This window comes from Cololabis saira, chromosome 15 (genome assembly GCF_033807715.1).
Source record: "Cololabis saira isolate AMF1-May2022 chromosome 15, fColSai1.1, whole genome shotgun sequence".
NCBI lineage: Eukaryota > Metazoa > Chordata > Actinopteri > Beloniformes > Belonidae > Cololabis > Cololabis saira.
The window spans coordinates 26181593-26197529 of NC_084601.1; the positions used below are offsets into that span (position 1 = coordinate 26181593).

The following is a 15937-nucleotide window of genomic DNA, read 5'->3' on the forward strand; positions in this document are numbered from 1 at the left end:
TTATGTCAGACAACACACACACCCATCTGGAGCAGTGTTCTGGCCTGCCAGCATGTGCCTGGCCTGCTATAACAGCAGCCAAGAAATGTCGAATTAAGAAAAAAAAAGAAGGAAAAAAAAAACTACTTAGGAATTTGTAATAAGGGCGAGGCTTAATTTGCTCTCTTCCTGCCCCTGATTCTACTCTGAAAATCTTCGCTGCTGCTGCAATTGTCAGTCTGATAACTGTCGTGGTATTTGAACCCCCTTTTTTTTTTTTTTCCTGGGTTTGTTTTCGGTTCCATGTTGAAGTTTTGCAGCGTCCGGAGAGCAGAGCCTGGCTGTGTCGGAGCCGCAGACTTCAGCGTTCAGCCCTGCTCTCTCCAGCAACACACACACACGCACCCGGGCTGCAGAAACCTCGCCTGATTTGCCTCAGCGGCGGGTCATTTCAGGTTAAACCCTGGCGCTGTGTGCCTGTGTGCAGCTGAACGGACGGAGACCGAGCCCGGATCCAGCTGAGAGCTGGGAATGCGCAGGCACCGGGACTGAGACCTGGAAAACCAGCTTCGTCTTGCATGTGCGGTACGTTTTTTTTAAGAGGGGTGTGGGGTGTGTGTGTATATCTTTTGACAGCCATTGACAGTCTGTTCTAACAGGACCTGCTTGCTGGCCGGGATTGCATCCAGGTGGATTGCAACTCTTAATTTACGTTTTCATGTTAATCCTAACAACTAAAGCCTCAATTATGGTTCCGCGTTAAATCGACGCAGAGCCATACGCCGTAGGGTTACGGCGTAGCCTACGGCGTAGGGCACGCGGCGACGCGCGCCGTATGTTGCGCGTCGCCGCGTACTCTACGCCGTAGGTTCTGCGTTGGTGTAACGCGGAACCATAAATCAGCCGTAACATTGTATGTTGTTTCCTATACAGGAAACGTTTTTAGACCAGACTACATTCAGATTTTTTGCGATTTAACGTTGCCTCGCTAGATAGTCCAAGGTCCACACCTGAACCAAGATAGCTTATATCCATGAAATAATAAGTCTGATGTTTGACAAAGTTCGGCGTGTTTTTTAAATTAACTAATACTTTATAACGGCCACAATTACACATCATTACTGTTTAACACTGCTGTTTTTAACGCACGGCTGTCCGTCTACCCGGGAAGAGATAGCAGGATAAAAAGGGAGCATTTGGTAAAAATAAAAGGTCTAATTCAGTTTCTGTTATGTTTTATTGTAGCCGAATTGTACACAGACTCATATCAATCCAGACGATTTCATCACAGTTGGTAACATGGATAGTTAAATGTTTCAAAAAGCGAAAGAGCTTTTAAATAACAGATAATTGGCACGAGGTTCTGTTAGTGTAACAGAACAAGACGTCCCTGGGTTGCTGTGTGGAGACTAGTGAGAGTTTTAGCTCATGATCGCTTACTTCGTAACGCCAAAAGCAACCAGTTTTAAATAACACTTGCTCTAACATGCCTCATTATTAATTAGCTAACGTAATGATTATGGCGCACCGTATGTTTACGTTTTGAAATGGCATTTAGGTTTGGAAAGCTGGGACTTCACAGAAGTTCTCCTGTAACATCTGGTTTACAAAATAAACTACTTAGTGCATTAGTGACCTTAAAGGTTGAACATTGCATGGCAGTGTACTAGCTTTGCACAAATAGACATCTCAGTTAGTTTTTTTCCTTGTTATACTGTGTACTATGTGTTTCATTAAGTCTGGAGAGTAATTCTTCAAGTACAAGGATAGTAACTGTAAGCTGCCACATACTTGTTACCATAGTTGTTAGTATGGCAGTAACATGTTGCCAAGTGATGCCTGCAGGGCTGCAAGTTTTTTTTTTTTTTTTTTTTTTTTTTTTTATTCAAACAGGTTAAAACAAAGAATAATCAGAATACATCAAATGTATATACAAAAAAAACATAAGTAAAAAAAAAGATAATTAAAGAGGCAAATCTATATTTAGATAAATATTTCCTGTTTGAAAGGAGGTAGGATGAAGTTTCAAAAAACTTTTCTAGTCCTACCCCTTCTAATGTTCTGTTTTTACAATTTCTTCATTTCACAGAACTCCAAAAGAAAAGCATAAAAGAGAAAGAAAAGGTGGTTCAGCTGAGAAAGGCACTTTGATCATTGGCTGTCAGTTGATGTGTCCATTTCCATTTTGTATCCATTAAGAGTATTGATTTTAAAGATTTGTTTAAACTTACTTGGTGATTTGCATGATCTCATTTCATCTTTGCAGTTGTTCCACGGATTAATTAAAGTAAATATATAGGCGTCCATGCACTTTCACATTTACATCCGGAGTTATTATTATTATTATTATTATTATTATTATTATTATTATTATTATTATTATTATTATTATTATTATGTTTTAATTCATTTGATCGGAAGTATAAAAAGCAATGAGCATTGCAGCTACGGCTGTGTTAAATAAATGCATATAGCTGTTTGTAGGGTGCAGTGTATAGCGCAACTGAGTTGAAAGTAACAGCAAAACTGCAAAAGAATATTACAGGTTCTTTTTGGCGCAAAATGAAAAGTTGCTTCTTTTTCAGTCGTGGCATAAATGCTTTAAAATGAATTCACTTAATATCCAGACATGCAGGAGCTAGTGAGAGCAGCATCAGCTGAGGGTATTTCTGTCAGCTAATTTGCACCTGGTTTGGTAGGTGCAAGGCAGATCCTCTTGACAGAGCTCCAACTTCTCTGTTGCATGAAAGAAAGAACAGTGATTTTTATTGTCATTTGTTAACTCTTATTGTGTTAAGTTTGATAAATAGAGCAATACAATGAAGAAAAATGCAATATTATTTTTTAAAGTCATAGAATCTGAAAGTTGCAAGCCTGGATCAAATGCAAGATCAGACAAAAAAAACTAAACAAATAAACAAGAAAAAAAAAAAGGAAATCCATGCCAGTATTTATTTACAGAAGAAAAGTTCAACAGCTTGTAAAAGTGGGCCAGGGCTATCTGGGGCTGAACCCGGCTCTTAAGCCAGTGCTGCATGATCAGGCGCATTCATAGCAGTAAACGTTACTCATGATTTTTGGTTCTGAATAATTAATGGATGATTATATGAATAATATTTGAGCTGGTCAGAGATGTCATGGCTCAGTCCGTTACAGTAACAACAAGAAGATTATGATAAGGTGTGTAACGTTGCAAAAGTTTCTACAACCAGTTACAACATACTAAATATCCTGAGTGTTTTGGTGAGTTTAACTTTTCCTCTTCATGAAAGAGCAGCAGAGATCTCAACTAGTAGGTTAATATGGCGATTAAGTCAGTTTCTGATTTTGACTGAAGGACCATTCCGATGCAGTTTAGAGCAACAAGTTCTTAGAACAGGTCCAGGTTAAATAACTGTAGCTGCAATTGGAGTACATGGTACAGGTCAGAACTCTGTTTACCGGCATGAAAAATCTTTTTCTTTTTTTTTTATCAGTTAGCAAAAACTAAAGTGTCACTGGAAAATAATTCCTATTGAAAGAAATTCAATATTTTTTTTGTTCCATCTGCCATAGAAACGTTCGTATGTTGCATAATTGCCTTTTGATGACGCACGTGGTTAGACTTTTTTTATGTAATAAAAATAAGTTATTTAGTGTGAAACAGTGCCGTTTTATCCAAATATGTCAAGTCAAATTTTTTTGGATAATATGCAGTGCAATCCAAAACACTGCACGGCACACTGTTTTGCATTGCACTGCATTTTTAAAATCTTTTGTAATTTTGTACAGGAGAGATTTTTGTTGGACTGTAAGAGTCAACAGGCTTGTCTTTTTATTTTGTGTAATTTTAATCTAAGTGTTTATTTTGCTGTGCAAAACTGTTGTTTAATAAACTATATTATAAAGGATTTTTGACATTTATTTGGGAGTGTGCATGTTCTCCCTGTGCTTGCGTGGGTTCCCTCCCGGTACTCTGGCTTCCTCCCACAGTCCAAAAACATGCTAGTAGGTTAATTGATGAATCTAAATTGCCCTGAGGTGTGAGTCTGCCTCTATATGTGTCCCTGTAGTAGACTGGCGGCCTGTGCAGTGTGGACCCCTGCCTCTCGCCTGTAATGAGCTGGATAGACTCCAGCCCAACTGTAAATGTAACTGGAGCCTTTATTATCACCCTAGATGCTTTTGTGCTGTCAGAGAGTCTTTGAGCTTGACGAAACTGTGATGCAGCCATGCATGTCATCATCTCATTGTCACTCTTCTGCTGATTTGGACTTCTTGTTTTAAACATCCCAGTGTGCAGATTAATGTTGGTAAAATTCTTTACGTTTATGAGCTTATATGTGGTAGATAATGTAATATAACGTACTGCATCTGCTGGGCAAGAGGCGACAGTAAAGGTGACCAAAATATTTTTTTCAAAAGATACCTGCCAGCAAATCACCCAATGACTGAGATGTACTTCAAATAAATAGAAAATAAACATATTATCAAATGCTGTGAAGTCAAACAAAAAATGAGTGAATTACAGAAGTCGGCAAACCAGCTACGAAAAGTCTCCTGCATTAAACAGAGGCGGTATGTGAAGCGGCAGCCCTTTTGTCATTTGTTGCTACACCTGCTGGATCCAGGTTTCCTTTGTACCTGCAACACCGCTGAGCTAACTCCCGGTTGGAAATTAGCTTGGTTGGGTCAGGGGTCTCCAGGGCACATATGCTACATCATTAAGGACTTTAGATTTCGCATTTATTTAAAATTAGATGTATTGTAAAAAAAATAAAAAATTCTGTGGCTCAAAAGCATACAAAACTTACAACATCCTCCCTGACATTCCAAGCTGTGGTGCTGATATCCATCTGAACCATTACCTTCTTAAATAAACAAGGTGGTGAATTCAAGTTCAGAATTATTTGTGAAGCTGTCTTGTGTTTTGCACTGGAGCACAAGTGCTTTGTATGTCATTTGTTGCAGTCGTGACTTCATGACCTTACACAGTGGACCAAAGAGAAGGGGGGCGGGGGCATGTACCTTTGCCTGGTATCTAAGGGTGCTTTCTCACCTGTACCGTTTGGAGCAGTTATTCCGAAACAGGGAGCGTTTCCCCCTAAAGATCGGTTCGTTTGGTATATGTGAACACAGCAATCGCGCTCGGATGCGGGACAAAACAAGCGAGCCGAGATCGCCTAGGAGAGGTGGTCTCGGCTCGCTTCCATTCCAGACCTGGAGCGGTTCGTTTGCAGTGAGAACATAATCCACACAGTAACCGACACAACTCACTCATAAAATGTGAAAACTTGTTGTTTTTCCCGGGGTACGGAAGAGGAAACTCCTTCCGCGTTCTTTTCTGACCAATGAGAGAACAGTTGGTTCGCGCATGGCATTTGTTAACAGCTTTGAACCGCTACAGATGGTTTCCTTGTGGACACAAACACCACAAACGAAAAAAGAAACGATTTAGCCCCTGAATCGGAACAAAACAAAAGGGCCACAGGTCTGAAAGCACCCTAAGAAAGTTACTTGTACATGAATACATTTTTTTTCCCATGTTCATGAAAAGAAACATTTGAAAGGACCAAGAGTGTTGAAACATTTGTTGGTAAAGTGTGTCAACAAGGGCAAGTCAGAAAGTCTTTGACTTGCACATCCTGCTGCTACAGTCTGCAAAAACATGATAATAGAAGGAGCCAGCAGTTTTGACGAGCTTTGGTGGTGTGATGTTTGGCTGGCTGTACATACTGTACTCGGCAGCTGTAAGAGACAACTGCTCAGATGGCACTTAGACAAGAGTGAGGCAGCATGAACGGCTTTACTGAGGGGGAAACAATTGCCCTTGTGTTTATGTTTTCTCAGCAATCGAGGCATCACGTTTAACACAAACACTGAATACGGTACAATTTTACCTTTGCCAGTAATTAAATTGCTTTGTATTGACAGGTTGTGTATATCACTTTGCACCTTCAAGATAAATCCCCCGAGTGTCTTAGGTGTATTCTGTGTTTTGTTGTGGCACTCACTAAATGTAAACCGTTAGCCTAAACCTTAAAACTTAACACGTCTGAGCCCAGTTAGTGGAAACAGGCTTGTGGTGTTCAGTCACGTGCGAAAGTTGTTACCTCCTCTTTCAGTCCTCTTTTTTGTTTTTTTGCGTGCATGTGTGTGTGTGTCTGTGTGTGTGTGTCTGTGTGTGTGTGTGTAAACATGATAAAAAACATATTGGCTATTGTAAGGCATACAACCCCAGAAAAAAATAGTACAACCTTTTTTTTCTTTCTTTTCTTTTGACATTGCATTATTTATTCAACAAAAGCGAAGCCCAAAAAATGATATATGTACAGTACAAGACAGCCAGGTGCTGTTCAGGTGTTCAGTCAGCTCTAAAAGCAGATATTTTGGCATTTTGCTGGTCCAGAGCGTTTTGGTGTATAACACAGAACAGACAGAGAAAGACAGAAGTGGTCTTTAGAGAAGCAGTTAGTGCTACACACCAGGGTTTGACAGAAACTCTGTCCGATCTGCAGGGTCTGTACCTACTTTTAAGAGCAAGCTAACAAGCTAGCAAGCATGTCTGCAGCTAGTAAACCTCTCTGCTCATCAGAATTAGTTAGAAGATCCAGCTCTTTGCAGGACCCAGCACTGAGAAAGCTGCATGCACTTATGACAAGATGATAGCATGATGGTGTCTTTTAACACATAGCTTTCTTGTATAAAGAGATGTTATGTTGGGCAGGAAGGGAACAAAAAAAAAAGATTCTAGGACTGGCATGGCAGCACCTGTGTCCAACTGGACTCTCAGCAGTCTGACCAGCACTTATCTAGCTAGGCCCTCCTATGTGATTTCTTGCTTGTGGCGTTCTCTCAGATGTAAGTCGCTTTGGATAAAAGCATCTGCCAAATGACAGTAGTAGTAGTAGTAGTAGTAGTAGTAGTAGTAGTAGTAGGAATAGGAGGACTTTAAACCAGGATGTCCAAGAGATCAGGGGGATCGGGAGGGGAGAAGGAGTGGCAAGGTGTTGTTGTTATGACTTAATTGTATCCTTGTATACGATAACATAACAGATGAACAGTATAAATAATATATTTTTTACATTTTCTTATGACATCAAAATGAATCAATGTATTTAAATAGTGTTGTCAAAATTCAGAGCTTAGTCCAAAAGTTGGAAAAAGATCCTGTGCAGCCCCTTACAATCAAGGATCACACTGTAGAGGTAGTAGGAGACTTTAAATATTTAGGTAGTACCTTTATTGACAGCAATCTTAACTTTAGTAACAACACTGATCACATCTTTAAATCTTGTAATCAACGGCTACATTTACTACGCAAGCTCAACTCTTTTAGTGTGAGCAAGCAGATTATGGAGACTGTCTATAAGAACCTCATGGCAATGTGGTACGGCAACCTTAACACAAAAAATAGATGCAAGCTACAAAGAATAGTGAATCTAGCCTCAAAAATAATAGGGAAGACACAGAGAAACTTAAGTGGTATTTATAAGGAAGTGATTGGGAAAAAAGCTGCTAGGATAGCAAATGATTCTACTCACCCACTCTGCAGCGAGTTTAAATTACTTCCCTCAGGTAGACGGTAGTGTACCAAAGGCTAACTGTAACATATTTAAAAACTAATTCATTCCCAACGCCATTAAGGCACTAAATGAGGGCACGTCTCGGTAGACCTGTCTTTTATGTACATGCCCTTGTTGTTCCTCCTTTTTTGCCGCTAAGATGCTTTGCGTGTAAATGTCAAGTGATTGTTGCTGTGTCATGTTACTGTTGTTTTTGTATTATGAGACAAAAGACAAATCTCCACTTGTGGACAAATTAACTAACTAACTAACTAACTAACAATCTGAATGCTTTGGCTGGACCCTTGGCAGGACCCTTTGCCCCAAACCCTCAATGAACTGGATGAATATTAGAGTGCATAATGGACCTTTAGTCCTCCACAGCGATATAGGAGACAAATACCTGAAGTCATTGCTGCTCAAGGTGTATCTCCAGCTGTTTATTTATGGGAGTCACAGTGTTGCCTGTTAGATTTTTATTTTACTCTTTGTAAACTTTAGGAACTTTAGGAAAGCAGGTACCAAATACTAAGATACTGTGATCAAATGATTGTTGTTATGTTTTTACACAAATAGATTGGGGCTACTAACTGTTACATAAAACTCCATCCTGTTTTATATTTTTAATTTTCCTCTAAAACCTCTCCAGCAAGGCTGGTCAGTATCACATCTGGCCACAGAAATAACGGGCCTTTGGCAAGGGAAGCTCATTAAGCACAGACAAAGAGCAGTATCATAAAAGATCCAAGATGGCTTTTATCTGTGGAAATGTGGTTTGAAAAGAAAAGGCAAGACTTTGCATGGGCTAATGTGTTTAGAAGAAGGGTTACAACAAGCGGTTGCTATGGATGTTTTTGCAAGTACATTATTAAACCCCCCTTTCTGGCTTGTTTAAAACAAAAAGTGTTCCAGTTAGTTTGTGACTAGTTTCAAAACCTGTTTTACTATCAAACATCAAAAATATTCACTGTTATTGTGCATTTTATCACAAGATGAGATGCACTGTGAATGTATCTCCTCTTTTCTCATGGATAGTGCCATTGACCAAAATAGGAAGAAATTGGTATCCCCCTTCTTTAAAAAAAAAACTTTTGGCCAATGAACATTAAACTGTTATGTTCCACTGAAACTTTCCTCCCAGACAAGAACTGCCTTCTTAAATCGAAATCCCTTACATATATGCCCCCCCTGATTTCTACATTTTGTGAAGCCAGCCTGACTGGTCTGACATTGTAGCATGTGCACATCACTTCCACAGCAGCACAAGTCTGAGCAGCTGCAGGGACACGTTTGGCACATGATCAGCTGCTGTCGGGGGGAAATCTGCCACACTGCTTCGTCAAATAAATAAGACCTTTGTCAAAAGTTTCTTCCTTCGTGGTTTTATGATAATTAACAGCAGCACCACGTTGGGCTCAGTATCTGAATGAGAAAACAGTTTGAGCTGCAGATGCAAGGTCTGATCTCTGTTTGATTATCTTAAGTATTTTCAGTTATTCTTCTTAATCCTGCATAGTTTTTAGCTTCATATCCATTTTTATGTCATTTATGTGATTCTGTGATGTGTCATCTGACAAACATGGATGACCGTGGAGAAGTTGAAGTTTACGACTGTTGCACTGACATGATGTTGTGACAAAACTGACTTCATGATGATTTAAGTGATATTATTGTAAAAATAAGACGTTTTGGGAGTACTGGTGTGGTAAATATTGTGCTTGTACTGTGCTTGTTTCCGTTAACGAAAAAGTCCAAGTGTCATTACTCTAACAGGAAGCCATGAGTGATGCGTTACTCTTGTGTGAACATGGATTCCTAGTTTTCCTAAGTAACAAATGCAAGGTTGTGCTCTCTGAGGTTGTGAATATCATGTCTGCTCGACAAAATGGCAAAACAATTGCCTGATATTTGAAAAAGGACCAGTTGTGATTTACTGCTTTTCGTCTGCGTTGGCCGCTTCACAAATAGTAGCTAACAACTATTAGCTCATTAGCTGTTATCGTAACAAGCTACTGTCCATGTCTGGTGCATCATAGATATTAGGGTCACCAGTATTCTCACACTACAGTAATCCCTGGTTTTTACAGGGGTTCCAAAAAAAACCTGTGATAAGTGAAATCCACGAAGTAGCAACTTTTTTTTTTTTTACAATTATTATACAAGGCTTCAAATTGCGGAGATCAGCCCCACCCCACCGCGACCTGATTAATTGGATTTGAAAGGGGGAAAATGAAAAATGATTATGAAAAAAAATACAATAAGTACAACAAGACAAACTGTGACTGGTGCGTATTCCACTGCTTTTCTGACTGCCGCTGCATCCTGACTCGCTTTGTAGCGTCTTTTTTTTCTAAAGTTCGCGGTGCAGGTGTGTGAGAAGAACATAGTTATGTGTCGTTGTTGTCGCTCTTTTTTCTTCTGGGCAAAAAAATTCTTATAAACCGACCTGCCACCATGGATTATATCTGAGAACTGTAATGAACAATTCATCAAAGGGTCCCGTTCTTGAGCTGCTCGCTGAAGCTCATTGGATATTCTCAGCATTGTTCCTAAGCAACCAACGTCTTTGACACAGGAAGTGAAGCGGGGAGACTGTTTAGCCAATCAGAATGCAGAACACGATGCACAATGCAAATCTGTGAAGCAGCGACATGTGAAAGGTGAACCACGTTATAGCGAGGGATTACTGTATATTTAATAACCTGTTTACTCACTAAAGTGCTGCCGGACTAAGCATTTTTCCTCATTCACAGTGCAGCCATACAGCCCCGTCCCCCTGTTCTTGTAAGACAGTCTCAGAATTGTTGTCAGTCCTTGTGTTGTTGTGGAACGTACTGTCATAGCTGCAGTACTGACCCAATCCAAACTCTGCTTCTGGTCAATTAAGCATCTCCACTTGAGCTGGTCAGTTCATAAAGGGCTGATGATAAGCATCTCCATGTCAAATATGAGACAGGAGAACCAGATGCGTACAGGAAACCCACGAGGTTCTTTATTGATTAAGGGGAAAGGGGATGGGGGGAGTGAGAGTCTGAGACCCCGTTTACATGTAGCAAAAACAGTGGTGTTTTCCGGAATGTTTTCCGTGAAGACGGAAGAAACTCCGTCTTCACGTTTTCTTTTTTAGGCCGCCTTCAGACTGCAGGCAAATCTGATTCATATCTGATTCCTTCTCATATCCGATTTTCAGGGCTGACTGTCCACACTGTTTTTAGCAAGTGTCCATATCGGATATGGCTCTGTTCAGACTGGGCCACATCATTGACTGATCTGACGGGTTGCCGTAGCAACGACGTCGGAGCGGAGGCGTCACCCAGCGCGTGTATTGTGTGAAGTCATGTATTTCTTTTATATATATAAAAAATCCCAAAAAATCTGTACCGTTTCTGATTGGGTCGGCACTGCGCATCATTTTTAGACATAAAAATGAACGCATACCGCAAAAGTTGTGTGATCGGCGGAGGGACCTGGCGTCCCAGCAAAATGAGAAACAGAGAAAGGTGTTCAGAACAAAACCACCAGCAAACTAACAAACCAACCAACAAAGCTCAGAGTTAACAAAACGAACCAGCAATGAATAACTGGCAGCCCCGCTCCATAACCTCCTCCTAGGAGGAGAGGGGCTGACGGGCTGCAGGTTCAGGCTCTCAGCGCGACTGAAGGCTGATTTATGGTTCCGCGTTACACCGACGCAGAGCCTACGGCGTAGGGTACGCGGCGACCCGCACCTACGTGGAAATGCAGTCTTTTTTTCTGCTATTAAAACATGATTTGTAATGTGAATTTGCAACACTCAAACTACAAATAATAGTTTTTGACGTGACATCAGAGATTGTACATGCTCTCTGTGAAAGGATGAGTAGCTCCACAACTGGAAATGGGCGGGTGGTTTGGAGCGTCTGGGACAGTCATATCCGATCTGAGTGTTTGGAGCTGTTCACACTGAGACGCATCTGCCCAAATGAGATATGGATCGGATATGAAACTACCTCCCGGTGGTGGTTTCCATCTGGTTTGCAAAAATCGGATATCATGCGGTTTGGGACTGTTCAGACTTCAAAAGAGTCATCCAGTTTCAATCTGGATGGGCTAAAAATCGGATATTTGCCTGCAGTCTGAACGCGGCCTTAAACAGAGGGAAACAGACATTTAGGCTTCAGAACGTCACATTATGCGACAGAAACGTCACCAGCGTCATGTGTGCGACCTGTGTTTACAATTTGTTTGGCCACCGTCAATATTTTCTTGTATTTTACTCATTTTATATTCTGACGTCAAACTTAAAAGTAATTCCACTTCTCTGTCACTCCAAACAAAAGACTCTTGTTCCATCTTGGAAGTAACTGGAAGTTACTCGTGTCATTTGTTGATGTTTTTTTCCAGGATTGGCTAGCATGACTTTATGCTTCTTGTTACACTGCCCCCTGTAGGTTTGGCTGCTCATAGCACTCCTTAACAGCGTATTTATGCGGGTTTGTGTAAGTGATGGTATTTTTCAAAACGTAGAGGGGGAAATATTCGTTTTTTTAAATACCCAGCAATGTGTAAACGTGGCCTGAGTGGAGAGTGTGGTTCCAGTGGTTGGAGTGTGTCTGTCAGAGGCTGAGTGGAGCGAGCAGCGGCACACACCGGCACAGGCTGGAGCCGGTGCTGGCAGGTACAGACACAATGTTCTGGGGCAGGAGAGCAGTAGTTGTCGGGTCAGACAGGCTGGATCAAGCACTGGGATCAGTTGAGAGAAGCCAACGAACAGGAACATGCTGAATCGCAGACAAACTGACACTGAATGTCTGGAGACCTGGGCCTTAAATACCCACACAGAGCAGCTGGTAACCAGACGCAGGTGGCAGTGATTGTGAGGAGGGTGGCAGCAGGCAGAGTGTGGTGGAATAATACCCAATTACTCGAGCCGGGTGGCTTGGTGGTTAGCAGTGTTGTCTGAAGGCAAGAAGGTTCCCGGTTCGACTCCCTGGCCGGCAGGGCTCTTTCTGTGTGGAGTTTGCATGTTCTCCCCGTGCCTGGGTACTCCGGCTTCTTCCCCCAGTCCAAAAACATGCGTAGTAGGTTAACTGATGATTATAAATGGTCCGTAGGTGTGAGTCAGTCTCTATATGTGGCCCTACGATAGACGACCTGGCGACCTGTCGAGGGTGAACCCCTGCCTCTCACCTGAAAATTAGCTGGGATAGACTCCAGCAGACCCCCGTGAGCCTGCAAAGGATAAATCGGGTATAGAAGATGGATGGATGGATGGATGGATGGATGGATGGATGGATGGATGGATGGATGGATGGATGAATGGAGTAGAATCACGACACTCCAGGCTGAAACCTGTCCCCTTAAATCCTATAGAAGCAGTAAGGGGATACTTAGTATTTCCTATGTGAGCTTTCCTTTGTCTTTATTTTTTTGATAAATAATAGCACATTGAAAAAAAACTTGTGTTGCTGTTAGTGATGCACCGAAATGAAAATTTGAGGCCGAAACCGAAAATAATAATAAACACTTGGCCGAATACCGAATAACATACCGAACAATGGATCTTCGCAGTTTTTCATTTATTTTGCCAATTTTTTCACCATTGTATAAATCAAAAAATCTCAATCCCTTTCCCATACAAGTCAGTGTTTCCCCTACCATTATATAGGCCTGGCGGGGCCGCCAGGCCAACGAGACCCCCCGCCAGGCCTAAAAAAAATACAAAAATCAATGATCATTTACGTTTAGGAGCCTCTGCGCAGCGCTGTTCTGCAACGGGAGTCAACCTGCTTCGTTGCCTAGTAACGCTGCTGAGAGCGCGGGCATATTATTATATATTATGGGATGTATAGAGTTTGTAGCTAGCCAAAAAAAAGAGAAAAAATATCGCGGGCGACAGACAACATGATATAAAGAAATGTTTCTGCCAGGTCCGTGTGTTTGTGTTTGCATGTGACGCTGCAGGGAAGCATGAAGGAAAACACAGCCCGACGACACACCAGGCGTCCGCAGGGTCCTCGCGCCAGCCATGTATGAGCGTACGTGCGCGTCGCCGTGTACCCTACGCCGTAGGCTCTGCGTTGGTGTACCGCGGACCATAAATCAGCCTTTACCGTCGCTGACACCGGTCCGACTGGTGACCCAGTAAAAAACAACGCATCTAAACACAGAACATCTGGCTGGGATCCTGAATGGCTTAAAGGTATTGTGACATGAAAAACAAATTTTTCTTGATTTTTTGTGTTTTGTTGGGTGTCTTGACATCAATTACACCCAAAAAACAACAAACTTTTAACATTCAGTGTATTGTGTGCTTTCTGGGATTTTCCGCATAACTGCGCAAAAACGGCTCATCTGGTTTGGTGGCGGGCCGTGACGTCAGGGCCCGCTAAATCACCGCCCCCTCCACCCAGCTCCCTGCCTCCTCTCCTCTCCAGCGCACCATAAAGGCTGATTTATGGTTCCGCGTTACACCGACGCAGAGCCTACGGCGTAGGGTTACGCGGCGACGCGCACCGTACGCTGAACCTAAGGCGTAGGATCTGCGTCGATTTAACGCGGAACCATAAGTCAGGCTTAACACGGAGCTGTTTAGAGCCTCTTCTGTTCTAATCACCGGAGGAGAACTGTTAAGAAGACCCACGGCCACTGACTGGACTTAAGATAAGGAGACACTGCTGCTTGCATGACTTTATTTTTATGATTGTTTGCTGTGGACTGTCTGCTTCGCCGTGCTGCTTTTCCGTGCATGCTTCGCCTGTCGCATGCTTCGTGGCGTTCCATTTACCTCGGAACTGGGAACTGGGAACTCGGGGGTGGGGAAGATTCTCCCACTTTACCAGTAGGAGATCCCACGTCGAGGGGCGTTCCAGTTGAAAATTCCGACTGGGAACTGGGAAATTCCGACTTCCGAGGACAAATGGAACGCGGCATAACTCTCCGACGCCGCTGTGAGCGTATTGCTCGCGGGGAGCTGCGGTCCCGGTCCTCTGGTCCCGGTTGGACTTCATCCCCGGGCTGTAGTCGCCCTGTCTGGGCTGTGTGTCGGTGTTTGTGGTCGGTGTGCGCGCGTGTGTGTGAAGACGGCAGAAGTGTGTAGCGGTTGGTTGGAGGAGGTTTGGAGGAGGAGCGGAGCAATGATTGACAGGAAAGGGAAAAAAGGACCCGTTTTTCACGGCGCAAAAAAACACTGTAATAAAAAGCCAGGAATGGAGTACTAGAGTGAAGTTTTTCTTGTTACACTCTTTTAGACACATTTGAAGGATGTTGGCCAAGACTTTTAATAGTGTTAAAAGCATGTTAAAAATGATGTCACAATACCTTTAATAACCATAAATACAGCCCTTGGTTGTACCACACTCCCCATGGTAAATTTCCAATTTGTTGTTTGGCTTACATTTTTGTTCTGATTGAGCTTCTTTTTTTGGTAAGCAATAATGATGAAAATAACACAGACAATAGATTGTCTTTCCACTAGAACCACTAAAGGTTCATTTTTTCCCCAGTCAAATGCATGTAACTCTGGTATAACCAAACGGGAAAAAAAATCTTCTACAATGTTTAAATTATTTATAACTGATATAATCTCAATTGTGAATAGGGATGTTTTGTCACATATGCCATCAGCACAAGCAGCCGTTAAAAGAGGACCATCCCAGAGGGTTTTCATAGAGATCCCTCTGAAATATATAGAAAAGATCAATGCTCATATGGGTCAGACCTTTCAGGCCCATGACACTTTGGTTAAAGGTGAGATTAAATATTATTATTTCATTGAAGTGATATCATTCAGCAATATAGGCCTACAATGATTTTTAATGTAAAACTTTGTTATATTGCTACATGTCCAATATGCCGTCCCACGCGCCTCGTCTGTTTAGGATTTTTTCGGTGGTACCACCGGGCCTGAAAAAAATTCTAGGGGGAAAGTAGTCTACCTAATTATTTATATTACAGTATCATATCTCCATTTCTCTTATGCACTCGTCAGTGCTTTTATTTGTTTTATTGCTTTTATGTTAAATACAGCTTATTATTATTATTATTATTATTATTACCTGCGTGCCATCTGTGCCAAGTCAGGAAAGCGGCCTTGATTGGTCCTCCAATATGCGAGAGGGTTATCGCTCCTGGGGATGGAGACTTCTAACAGATAACCATCTAACTGTTTAGCGGTTGCGCTTGTCCTCTGCCCGGCATCTGGGTTATTTTCTTGGAGGATCTCGTCAAACATATCAGACGGTGAGGGTTCACGCACCGCATCTGTAGTACGGGCCCTTTTCTCTGCTCTCTCCTCTATGTCCTGCGCCGTGCGTCCCGTGACCGTCTCCATCACCAAACGGCTTTCCCAAATCCAACTCAGCCTGGATCATTTCTCGTGTCCTCTGCTTTTTCCCCGCATCCAAGTAATGATCTGACATGCTGACATGTTTGCT

At 42.1% G+C, this 15937-nt stretch overlaps 1 protein-coding gene across 4 annotated transcripts in view; it reads left to right on the top strand.

The window, feature by feature from the left end:
* Window positions 1-227: 227 nt before the first annotated feature.
* Window positions 228-15937, top strand: part of thrb (thyroid hormone receptor beta) — a 156326-nt gene continuing 140616 nt past the window's right edge. For all 4 annotated transcript variants that reach the window (XM_061741182.1, XM_061741179.1, XM_061741184.1 and 1 more), the window contains exon 1: window positions 228-564. The gene's annotated coding sequence lies outside the window, so the exon portion shown is untranslated. The remainder of the gene's footprint in view (window positions 565-15937) is intronic.